At 40.4% G+C, this 10,365-nt stretch overlaps 1 non-coding gene across 1 annotated transcript; it reads right to left on the reverse strand.

Annotated features, from left to right (window-relative positions):
- Positions 1–391: 391 nt before the first annotated feature.
- On the reverse strand, positions 392–498 carry LOC131244710 (small nucleolar RNA R71). The gene has a single exon (XR_009170487.1). It is a non-coding gene; the product is annotated as a small nucleolar RNA R71 (small nucleolar RNA).
- Positions 499–10,365: the final 9,867 nt, after the last annotated feature.

Below are 10,365 nucleotides of genomic sequence, written 5' to 3' on the forward strand. Positions count from 1 at the left end.
TAATCCTGTTGAAATGGCGAATGAGACTGAAGTTAAAGCTCTCAAAGATTATTCAGCTTCTGTCCAATTTAATGCGCCTTCATGCATAGTGTTGCCAACCACTACGGCAGCACACTTTGAACTTAAACCAGGAGTCATACAATTGTTGCCATCCTTTTATGGATTGGACAAGGAGGACCCATATCATCATGTGAAAGAATTCTTAAACATTTGCTCCACCTTTAAGTTCCAAAACTTCTCAGACGATTCGATCCGCCTACGCCTGTTTCCTTTTTCTTTGAAGGATAAGGCGAAAGCATGGTTGAATTCTCTAGAAGTTGGATCTATCACTACATGGGACCAACTGTCTAAGAAGTTCTTAAACAAGTTCTTCCCCGTTCACAAAACCAATGCCCTCCGTAGAGAAATTACTAACTTCACACAAAAAGAGGGCGAGCACTTTCATGAATGTTGGGAAAGATGGAAGGACTTGCTTCTTAAATGTCCTCACCATGGTTTTGAGAAGTGGCAACAAGTTCAATACTTCTATGACGGTTCTGTGGTCACAGAACCGTCGCATGGTTGATGCCACCAGTGGAGGGTCATTTATGACCAAAAGTGATGTCGAAGCGTGGAACTTCTTTGAAACCTTGTGCGAAAATTCCCAGCAATGGGATTATTCAAATAGAGGTGACAAAAGTCCCCAACCACAAAAGAGAGGTGGTATATATGAGATAGGAGTCATGCAAGAGCTGAGCGCCAAGCTTGATAACCTGACAAAGAAAGTTGATGCTCTGGTATTAAATAGTGGACCACCACAAGCTCAAGTCGAGGCATATGCCACATGTTCTAGTCCTGCCCATCCTATGCAGTCTTGTCCATCTGGTGCAGCATTCCCAGAACTTCTCTCTGAACAAGTTCATGCTATGAACACTTTTCAAAAATCTGGGAATGATCCTTACTCGAACACATACAACCCAGGGTGGGCTAGACATCCAAATTTCTCTTGGGCAAAAGGACCACAACAAGGAGGACCATCTGGAAATCCTCCCATGCAACCGCACCTCCAAGTTGGCAGTCAACAACCTCAACAGTTTCCACAATATCAACAACTGCCTATACAATCAAGGAAACCATCTCTTGAGGATACACTCCATCTTTTCATGCAGAGTTCTCTCTAATTCCAAAAAGACACCCAACAAACATTACTGGCCAACCAACAAAGCTTACATGCAAATGCACAATCCATTGCCAAGCTGGAAGTACAAATGGGTCAACTAGCTGCCACATTGAGTGAGAGAGAGAAGGGCAAGTTCCCTAGCCAACCTGAGGCTAATCCAAAGGGACAGTATGAGATTGGCTCTAATTCCAACCAAGGGCAATATCATGAACAGGCCAAATCGATCACTACCCTTAAGTCAGGCAAGCAGATTGATAACAGAATAGAGATGCCTGGGGATGAATTAAATTCTAAAACAGAAGATCAAGATGAAGCAGAGAGCCATACCAATGCATCCAAAGTTCAAAAGCTCTCTGACTCTCCAAGAGTCACTAATGTGCCACCTTATGTGCCCAAAGCACCCTTTCCTCAACGTCTGGCACCAATAAAGAAAAGAAATAACTTTGATGAAATCTTGGATGTGTTTCAAAAAGTGCAAGTCAACATCCCGTTGCTTAACGCTATCAAGCAAGTCCCTGCTTACGCTAAGTTTCTTAAAGATTTATGCACTCAAAAGCGTAAGCAGAATGTTCATAAGAAAGTCTTCCTTGCAGAGCAGCTCAGCTCCATGATTCAACATAACACCCCTCCTAAATTTAGGGATCCAGGAGCTCCCACCATTTCTTGCGGCATAGGAGATCATAAGATCGGGAAGGCATTACTTGATTTAGGGGCGAGTGTCAATTTGTTACCATATTCGGTTTATGAGCAGCTAGGACTTGGTGAGTTGAAACCGACTAAGGTAACATTACAACTAGCTGATAGATCTGTCAAGGTGCCCCGGGGTGTTATTGAAGATGTGTTAATCCAGGTTGATAAATTTTATTTTCCAGTGGATTTCATAGTTATAGATACTCAGCCGGTCCAGAATCTTCATAGTTAGATTCCAGTCATTTTGGGTCGTCCATTTTTGGCCACATCTAATGCTATTATCAATTGCAGGAATGGAGTTATGAAATTGTCCTTTGGTAACATGAATATTAAACTCAATGTTTTTAATGCAGGACAACAACCCTCAGATTTGGATGACATATTTGAAGTGGACATGATCGAGAGCCTTGTGCAGGACTCCTTCCGTACATCTTTTGAAGATCCTCTTGAGGCCTGCTTAGCACAATCGGGCATGGATTTTGACATTGATAGTCCCATCCATGAAGTCAATGCATTGCTCGACTCTACTCCTATATTGGAGACTGAAAAATGGAGAGCGAAAGTGGAACCTCTTCATCCCTCTGAGACTCTTCCTGACAGCACAGTTTGTGCCTCTGAGAAGACAAAGGCGAGCAGGCTGCTTAATGTTCTTAGAGCATATAAGGCAGCAATTGAACGGAAGATAGAAAAAATCCAGGGAGTATGCCCCACTGTATGGATGGATCATGCTGTGGTAATATCGCATAACATGCAAAGGAAGCGTGATCCTAACATAGAAGAAGTCGTTCGAGCAGAAGTCCTTAAATTATTTGACGACAGTGTCAGTTGCCTTATTTCAGATAGCACAGTTCATGGGACCGTATTACTTTTTATTTCATTCATTTTCATTTTTCTTAGTTAGTTACTTCAATGTTTGTGGGTAACATTACTGCAAACCCTCACGAGACTACAACTCGTCCACTAGGGGTAACCTAGGGGTTTAAAGGCTTGTTGCATGCGCTAAATGCAATCGAGAGCACCTACGAAAGTGGTATAGGTAGGATCTTCTTTTATTTTTCTTTTTATTATTTTTTCTTATGTTGATTTCTCTCTTGTGCTAACTCGCTTTTACGTTGAAATTTTTCACAAATTTTGAGAAAGCTTCTTGATTCTCCATCCAGGTATTATCTTTTCATCACTCCTCTTTTATTCGCGTTGTCCCATGTGCATTGCTTGTTTATTTCTTTTACATTGAGGACAATGTAGATTTTAGGTTGGGGGTGGGAGATTAGGGTACCTAATCAGTATTTTCTTGGTCTTGAGGAAAATTTGTGAAAATTTTAAATTTTTTTCTGAATTTCTATTGAATTCAAAGTGATTTTGACGGATAGTTGTGATTTTAACATTATAAGATACATGATGTTGGTAACTAATGACTCTTGGATTTGGCCATCTGCTTGATTTCACAGTCAATTTTGAATTGTTAATCCATGATTAGAAGTTGTAAACATTGATTGAGCCATGATTCACATATCACATCTCGCTTACACATTAAGTTTTGGTTCGATAACTGAATGATTAACTTGGTAAAAAGAAGAATTAAAAGGCTAAGTCACATAATCCTCACCATAGGTTTGCTCCCTATAGGTGCAGATTTGATTCTCCATAGTTGACATATGAAAAAAAAAAAAAAAAAAAGTTAGGTGACAAGTTTTCGCCATAGGTTTGCTCCCTATAGGTAAGAATTTGATTCCCCTCATTTGCGTTACTGCTCATAAAGAAAATCAAAGGCTGGTAAAATGAAAAGTTAATCTGTGAGATAAGTGTTGGTTTCAAGCTTGGTTGTCACGAATTACCAATGATATCATGAGATTGACAATTGGATCTCTTAATGTTTGTAGGTCGAGATTACACTTTACATTCATGGAGCTCGATGTTCAGAATTGTTCCAATTAATGGATTAATATGTTGAACTTGATTATGAAGTTTACCGTGAGCTTGATTTCAGGAGACAATTCTACTTACCATTCATGAATCTTAGAATTTTCACATCTCAGATATCTGTTCACAAGTCACTTGAGTTACAGGAATTGTCTTTTATTTCTGAAATTATTTTTCGCATGTTTTGCTCGGGACTAGCAAAATGCTGGTTGGGGGTTGTGATGAGGGTCGAATATTTCATATTAGACCCTAATCATTACCAGATTTTACGTATATGATAATGCTTAATGGAGTATTTTAATTGTATTTTTGTTACAGGATGAAGTCAGGAGCGTTAATTGAAAATTGATGTTAAAAGCATGGATTTCATGATCCAAAGTCTCCAGAGCACGGGATGGACTCCAGAGAACCAATAATGAAGATTTTACACGCCTGGGATCTGAGGAAAGCAAGCCAAAGGGGCCCGAAAAGGGTCCAGAATGCAAGACCACATGGTTCCCGCTATCCGATCAGTTCGAAACTTAATACATGGGATGAGGGCTGTAAATTAACCGTACATATTAAATTTCAGCCATTGAAGATCTCGGGAAGTGGTCCAACGGACAGATCAGCCTATTAATCTCCAATTTGGGGCCCACCTGATATTTGGAACTTCCTCAACCTTGGTATTGACGGCTAAATTACCATGATAAAGAGGATGGATGGTGTAGATTTCTTGAAATCATCACAGTGGACCCCACATTGAGTGAAATGTGCATGGTGCACATGTGCACTGCCCGAGCACCGAACGGGCTTGCGTCGGTCAGCAGCGCTGACCCGACTACCTTTTCAAAAACGGAAATCTCCGTTTCCAGCGTCTCCGCAAGCCGACCGCCGTCGTCGGTTCTGGGGCCCACCTAGTGTCCAAATGGACAATCCAAACCGTCCATCCGCTTCCTGGGGCAGTTATAACCATCGCCTAGACGTCCGTTTGGTTCCATGCATGTGTACGGACGTTGACCGCTGAAAAACGTAAAACGGACGGTGAGTTCAAAAACTCCGTGGGCCACAGCAACTCTAACTCGAAATTGGGCATTCCTAGCCGTTTTTTCATCCTCCATGCAATGGACGGAGTGGATTATTGAAATAATTATCAACATGGGTCCCACCATTGCCACGGAAGTTGGTTTCGCGTCCGCGTAACGGACGATCGCTGGCCGTTTTTGCGAAGGATTGTGGGCCCCGTACGTCACCCGTACGGCCGATCCGAGCCGTCCATCTTGTAGAGTGGTTCGAGAGCTTCAAAACCATGCTGATATTCTTCTCTCATGCGTGCACACGTGCGTGATACAGAGGCCACAAAAGGGCTACCCGACGACGTTCAAAACTGATCTTTTTGTATTTTCTTCTCTGGGCCGTGTCAATGGACATTCAAAACTACCCATTCTTGACTGAAATTTCGTCCTGAATCCAATGGACGGGGTGGATTTTTCAGAAAATACCTCTGTGGGGCCCACCGATCACGGTTGCGAAAAATTACACTTCGAGTCCTTCTACGACTCTGCCACCGACCCCAGCCATCCAGCAGCTATAAAAGGGGAGTTTTGGACGTGGGAAAGGCATTCAGAACCAGGGGATTCCAGATCTGGAGCAAGAGAGAGAAGAAAGAGAAGAAAGAGAAGAAAGAAGAGAGAGAGAGATTGTTTGGTTTGACGTTTTTTTTATGAATTTTATTTAATATTTTTTATGGATTTTATGGGTCACTAATCTCTCAGCTAGGGCTGAGATGAAGCCCCTAATTTGATTAGCTCTTGTATTGGTTGATTTACTTTGAATATTAATTAATTTGTCTCTTTCTCTAAGTGGGCTTTATGGGTTTAAATTCTATACTTCTCCATCTATGAACTTGATTAAAGTATATATATGGATGTTGTTTGGATGCTTATTATAGGTGCTTGTGTCTGATCAAGAACAAGTTTCCCATAGAGGAAGAAACAGTGTGCTTTAATGAATGTACATTCCATGTACCCGACCAAGGACATGGGATATGTCATTCATGGCATTGCTTAAAGGAATTAGACAGTCTGTATGCCCGATTAAGGACACAGATTGTGCTTTCTCTATATAAGTGGTATCAATCTAGATCAAGGTGAATCAACAGACAAAACAAGGGTTAGGATAATTAGGGGTGGATTCGAAAGTCCTAGTGCTCTCTCTCTGATTGAATTTTCTTCCCTGTTCTTAATTACTTGTTTTTTTTTTCATAAAATTGTGCTTAGTAATTCATTCCATTAATTGTTGGATTAGTTAAGGAGAATCATAGATTTGAATTGTGACGATCAGTCCTCGTGGGAACGATCTCGTAATACGTACCGTATCTACATCTGATTCGTATACTTGCGAGTTTAAAAATCATTTAAATCATGTTGGTTTAAATAAAACATCAGCAAACTGAAATATGAGCGGGGCAAACTAGAAAATCAGCGGAGGAAACATGAAAAGTAGCGGGGCAAATAGATTGAGTGTGGATTGTTTGTGTAGAACGTACACTAGTGACGTTGGGTCTCATTTGTCCACGTCATTTCCAAGGACTCAAGCTAACAAGATATGTCGAATTTCTCTCTCCCAAATAGAATCCGTGCTATGCTACATGACTTTTTAAAGGAGTTGTCCTATATTTTAACTTGGTTTTTTAAAGAAAAAAATGAAGTTCTTTATGATGAATAATCACGTATATAATTAATAAAATCATAGATACAAAAAATAAGTCTTATATTGAAATATAATAAACTAATATAATAATGAAAATATTAGCATGCATACACCCGACCAACCCAATCAACCCGTCGAGCCCTCTTGTGTTGGGCTTGGGTTAAGAATTCCCAACCTAAGATTGGGTTGGGTTAGGTCAAGGTTTAGGTATAGGAACCTTGGGTTGGGTTACGGTTGAGCACCAACTGGAACCAACCGGCATGACTTTCAGCCCTAATTTCATGTTTGCCCTACTCAATTTCATGTTTTACCCACTAAATTTCTAGTTTTCATGTTTGCCTCACTTAATTTCATGTTTGCCCCATTGAATTTCTAGTTTGAACGCGAAGTGATTGAAATTGACCACGAACTGAATGAAATGGATTTTCGACCATCGACCAGATGGAATTTTGGAAAATAACTAGGTTGGTTGGCTAAATTAGCTTCTCCTACCCCAAAATCATATGTGGTACGTTAAGTAAATCATTCTAGTTTAGGAGATATGCTTGTTAAATAAATAGACAAAGAAATGAATTGAAAGATAGAAAAATATTTTTATATACTTATATATACATATTTACTTAATTATGTATTAGAGAAAAATGTAAGGGAGAAAAAGTTCTCCATGTAAAAAAAAAAAAGGTCGGACTGTCGCGGCACTCCCCTGTCAAACTCTACGCATTGAATCGTGAGAAATTTACGACTATGGACCCCACCTTTTAGGAAAACAACCTGTACACTACACATGAGAGGATCTAACAGAGCCTAGCCATCAACGTTTAACTTCAACATAGGCTCTCCATTAAAAAGGACTGAGAACCAGCAATTTTCTCAGCATGCCTCCATCAAGGAAATCCATCTGTCACTAAAACCAAATCACCTCATCACCTTCTTGAGAAAAACCCAATCCACCCTGTCATAGGCTTTCTCAAGGTCAAGCTTGAGAATGAGATTGCCGCCTCTAGCTTTCCTGTCAATGTTGCGCACTGCCTCAAGCGTCATTTTCATGTTTCCCCCGCTGATTTTCTAGTTTGCCTTGCTCATTTTTATGTTTCTCCCGTACGGACAAAAAATTCCAGGATGAAAATACCCCTCCTTTTCACAGAAATAAATTCGCTACTCCGCCTGCCACCCGCCAATGGCGGATCTTCGGTGGTCTGTGGGCCCCACCATGATGTATGCTTTTCATCCATGCCATCCATATATTTTTACGGATCATTTTATGGTATGAGACAAAAAATGAGTATATCCAAATCTTAGTGTACCACATTACTAGAAACAGTGTTGAATGAGCGTTAAACATTAAAAACTTTTTGGGGGCCCACTGTGATGTTTGTGAGAAATCCTCCCCGTCTAAGTTCATTCATAGGGTCACAAAGACTTGGATGAAGAAGAAAAACAAATTTCATAATGATCCAAAACTTTTGTAACCCCTAAAAGGGTTTCAATGGTAAACGTTCAATTCCCCACTGCCTTTTAGAGTGTGGTCCACTGGATAGTTAGATCTATCTTATTTTTCGTCTTAATCCTTAATATGAGCTCGCCAAATAGATGGACGGTTTGGATATAACACAGACCTTATGATGGGACCCATAAAAGCACAAAAAAAACAAACATATAGGCAGCCACGGCAGTGCCGCCGAACCGGCGGCAGTGCTGGAGAAGTCTGGCAAATTTTTTTTTTTTTTTGGGGGAGAACTTTTTCTCCTTTACATTTTTCTCTAATACATAATTATGTAAATATGTATATAAGTATATAAAAATATTTTTCTATCTTTTAATTCATTTCTTTATCTATGTATTTAACAAGCATATCTCCTAAATTAGAATGATTTTTTTTTACACATGCACACACACCCCCACACACTCACACTAGTGGAATTTCACCACCTATGGATACTCAAACGCTTGACCGGGTGTTGAAACTCGTAAGAGTCTACCACTCGAGCAAGAGTAAGGATCCAAACTAGAATGATTTACTTAACGTACCACATATGATTTTGGGGTAGGAGAAGCTAATTTAGCCAACCAACCTAGTTATTTTCCAAGATTTCCTCGGGTCGATGGTTGAAAATCTAGTGGGGCAAACTAGAAAAACAGCGGGGCAAATAAGAAAAACAGCGGGGCAAACTAAAATATGAGCGGGGCAAAGTAGAAAAACAGCGGGGCAAACTAAAATATGAGCGGGGCAAACAAGAAAAACAGCGGGGTAAACTGAAATATGAGTGGGGCAAACTAGAAAAACAGCGGGGCAAACTAAAATAGGCCTACACTCATGCTCTATATAGCCCACTATGCAGTATGTGTGAAACCACCTCCCTCTATTAGGTTAAAACACTTATTTTCACCATTAGCTATAGGGTCCCACTGACCCTAATTCACTAGCTTCTTTTTCTTTTTCTTTTTTCGTTATAATTCCTACGACATTTTGTGGGTCCCATTATAAGGTACGTGTTATATCCAAACCGTCCATCTATTTGACGAGCTCGTATTAAGGCTTGAGACGAAAAATAAGACAGATCTAGCTATCACCTAGATCCATAGCTCAACTGGCAGACTGAGTGGAAATACCTCGTTTCAACGCTTGAGGTCTTGGTATCGATCCTAAGAGCGGGGCAAGCATGAAAAAGAGCGGGGTAAACATGAAAATGAGCAAGGTAAGCATGAAATATGAGTGGGGCAAGCTAGAAAAACAGCAGGGCAAACTGAAGTATGAGCGGGGCAAACTAGAAAAACAGTGGGGCAAACTAGAAAAGTAGCGGGGGAAACATGAAAAACAGCGGGGGAAACATGAAAAACAGCGGGGCAAACTAGAAAAACAGCGGGGGAAACATGAAAAACAGCGGGAAAAACATGAAAAACATGAAAAACAGTGGGGGAAACATGAAAAACAATGGGGGAAACATGAAAAACAGCGGAGCTCATGTTTCCAACTCCTAGTAAAAACAAATCCTAGAAACTAGAACTATCAATAATAATAGTCCAACTCTATCATCTCTTTTCAAAATAATAACATCATTCTCAATAAATTCTTCTCCTAAAACCTAGGACCACAACTACCTACTTTATTGCTAATTAAGTTCTCAAAAAATTAAATTCTAAGCCTTATTTTTATGACTTGCCTAAGGCCCCCAAAAATGTTGAGCTGCACTTGTTTAGAACTGCATCACTTTCGTGCTCATACTTTAAAATGAGCTGGTAAAATGGATAGCCACCTAGCATGGATAAAACACATTTATCATGATGGGCCCATAGAGTTTTTCATGTTTCTCCTGCTGTTTTTCATGTTTCCCTTACTGTTTTTCTAGTTTCTCCCACTGTTTTTCATATTTCCCCCGTTGTTTTTCTTATTTTTCATGTTTTTCATATTTTTTTCACTGTTTTTCATGTTTTCCCCGCTGTTTTTCTTATTTTTTCCGCTGTTTTTTATGTTTCCCCCGCTGTTTTTCTAGTTTGGCCCGCTGTTTTTCATGTTTCTCCCGCTGTTTTTCATGTTTCCCCCGCTGTTTTTCTAGTTTGCCCCGCTGTTTTTCTAGTTTCCCCCGCTGTTTTTCATGTTTGTTTTCCCTGCTGTTTTTCATGTTTGCCCCGCTATTTTTCATGTTTCCCCCGCTACTTTTCTAGTTTGCCCCACTGTTTTTCTAGTTTGCCCCGCTCATACTTCAGTTTGCCCTGCTGTTTTTCTAGCTTGCCCCACTCATATTTCAGTTTGCCCCGCCATTTTTCTAGTTTGCCCCGCTGTTTTTCACGAAAATACCCCTCCTTTTCACAGAAACGGATTGGGTACTCCTCCTGCCACCCGCCAATGGCGGATCGTCGCTGGTCTGTGGGCCCCATCATGATGTATGATTTTCATCCATGCCGTC

This window comes from Magnolia sinica, chromosome 4, assembly GCF_029962835.1.
Source record: "Magnolia sinica isolate HGM2019 chromosome 4, MsV1, whole genome shotgun sequence".
In the NCBI taxonomy this organism is placed as follows: domain Eukaryota; kingdom Viridiplantae; phylum Streptophyta; class Magnoliopsida; order Magnoliales; family Magnoliaceae; genus Magnolia; species Magnolia sinica.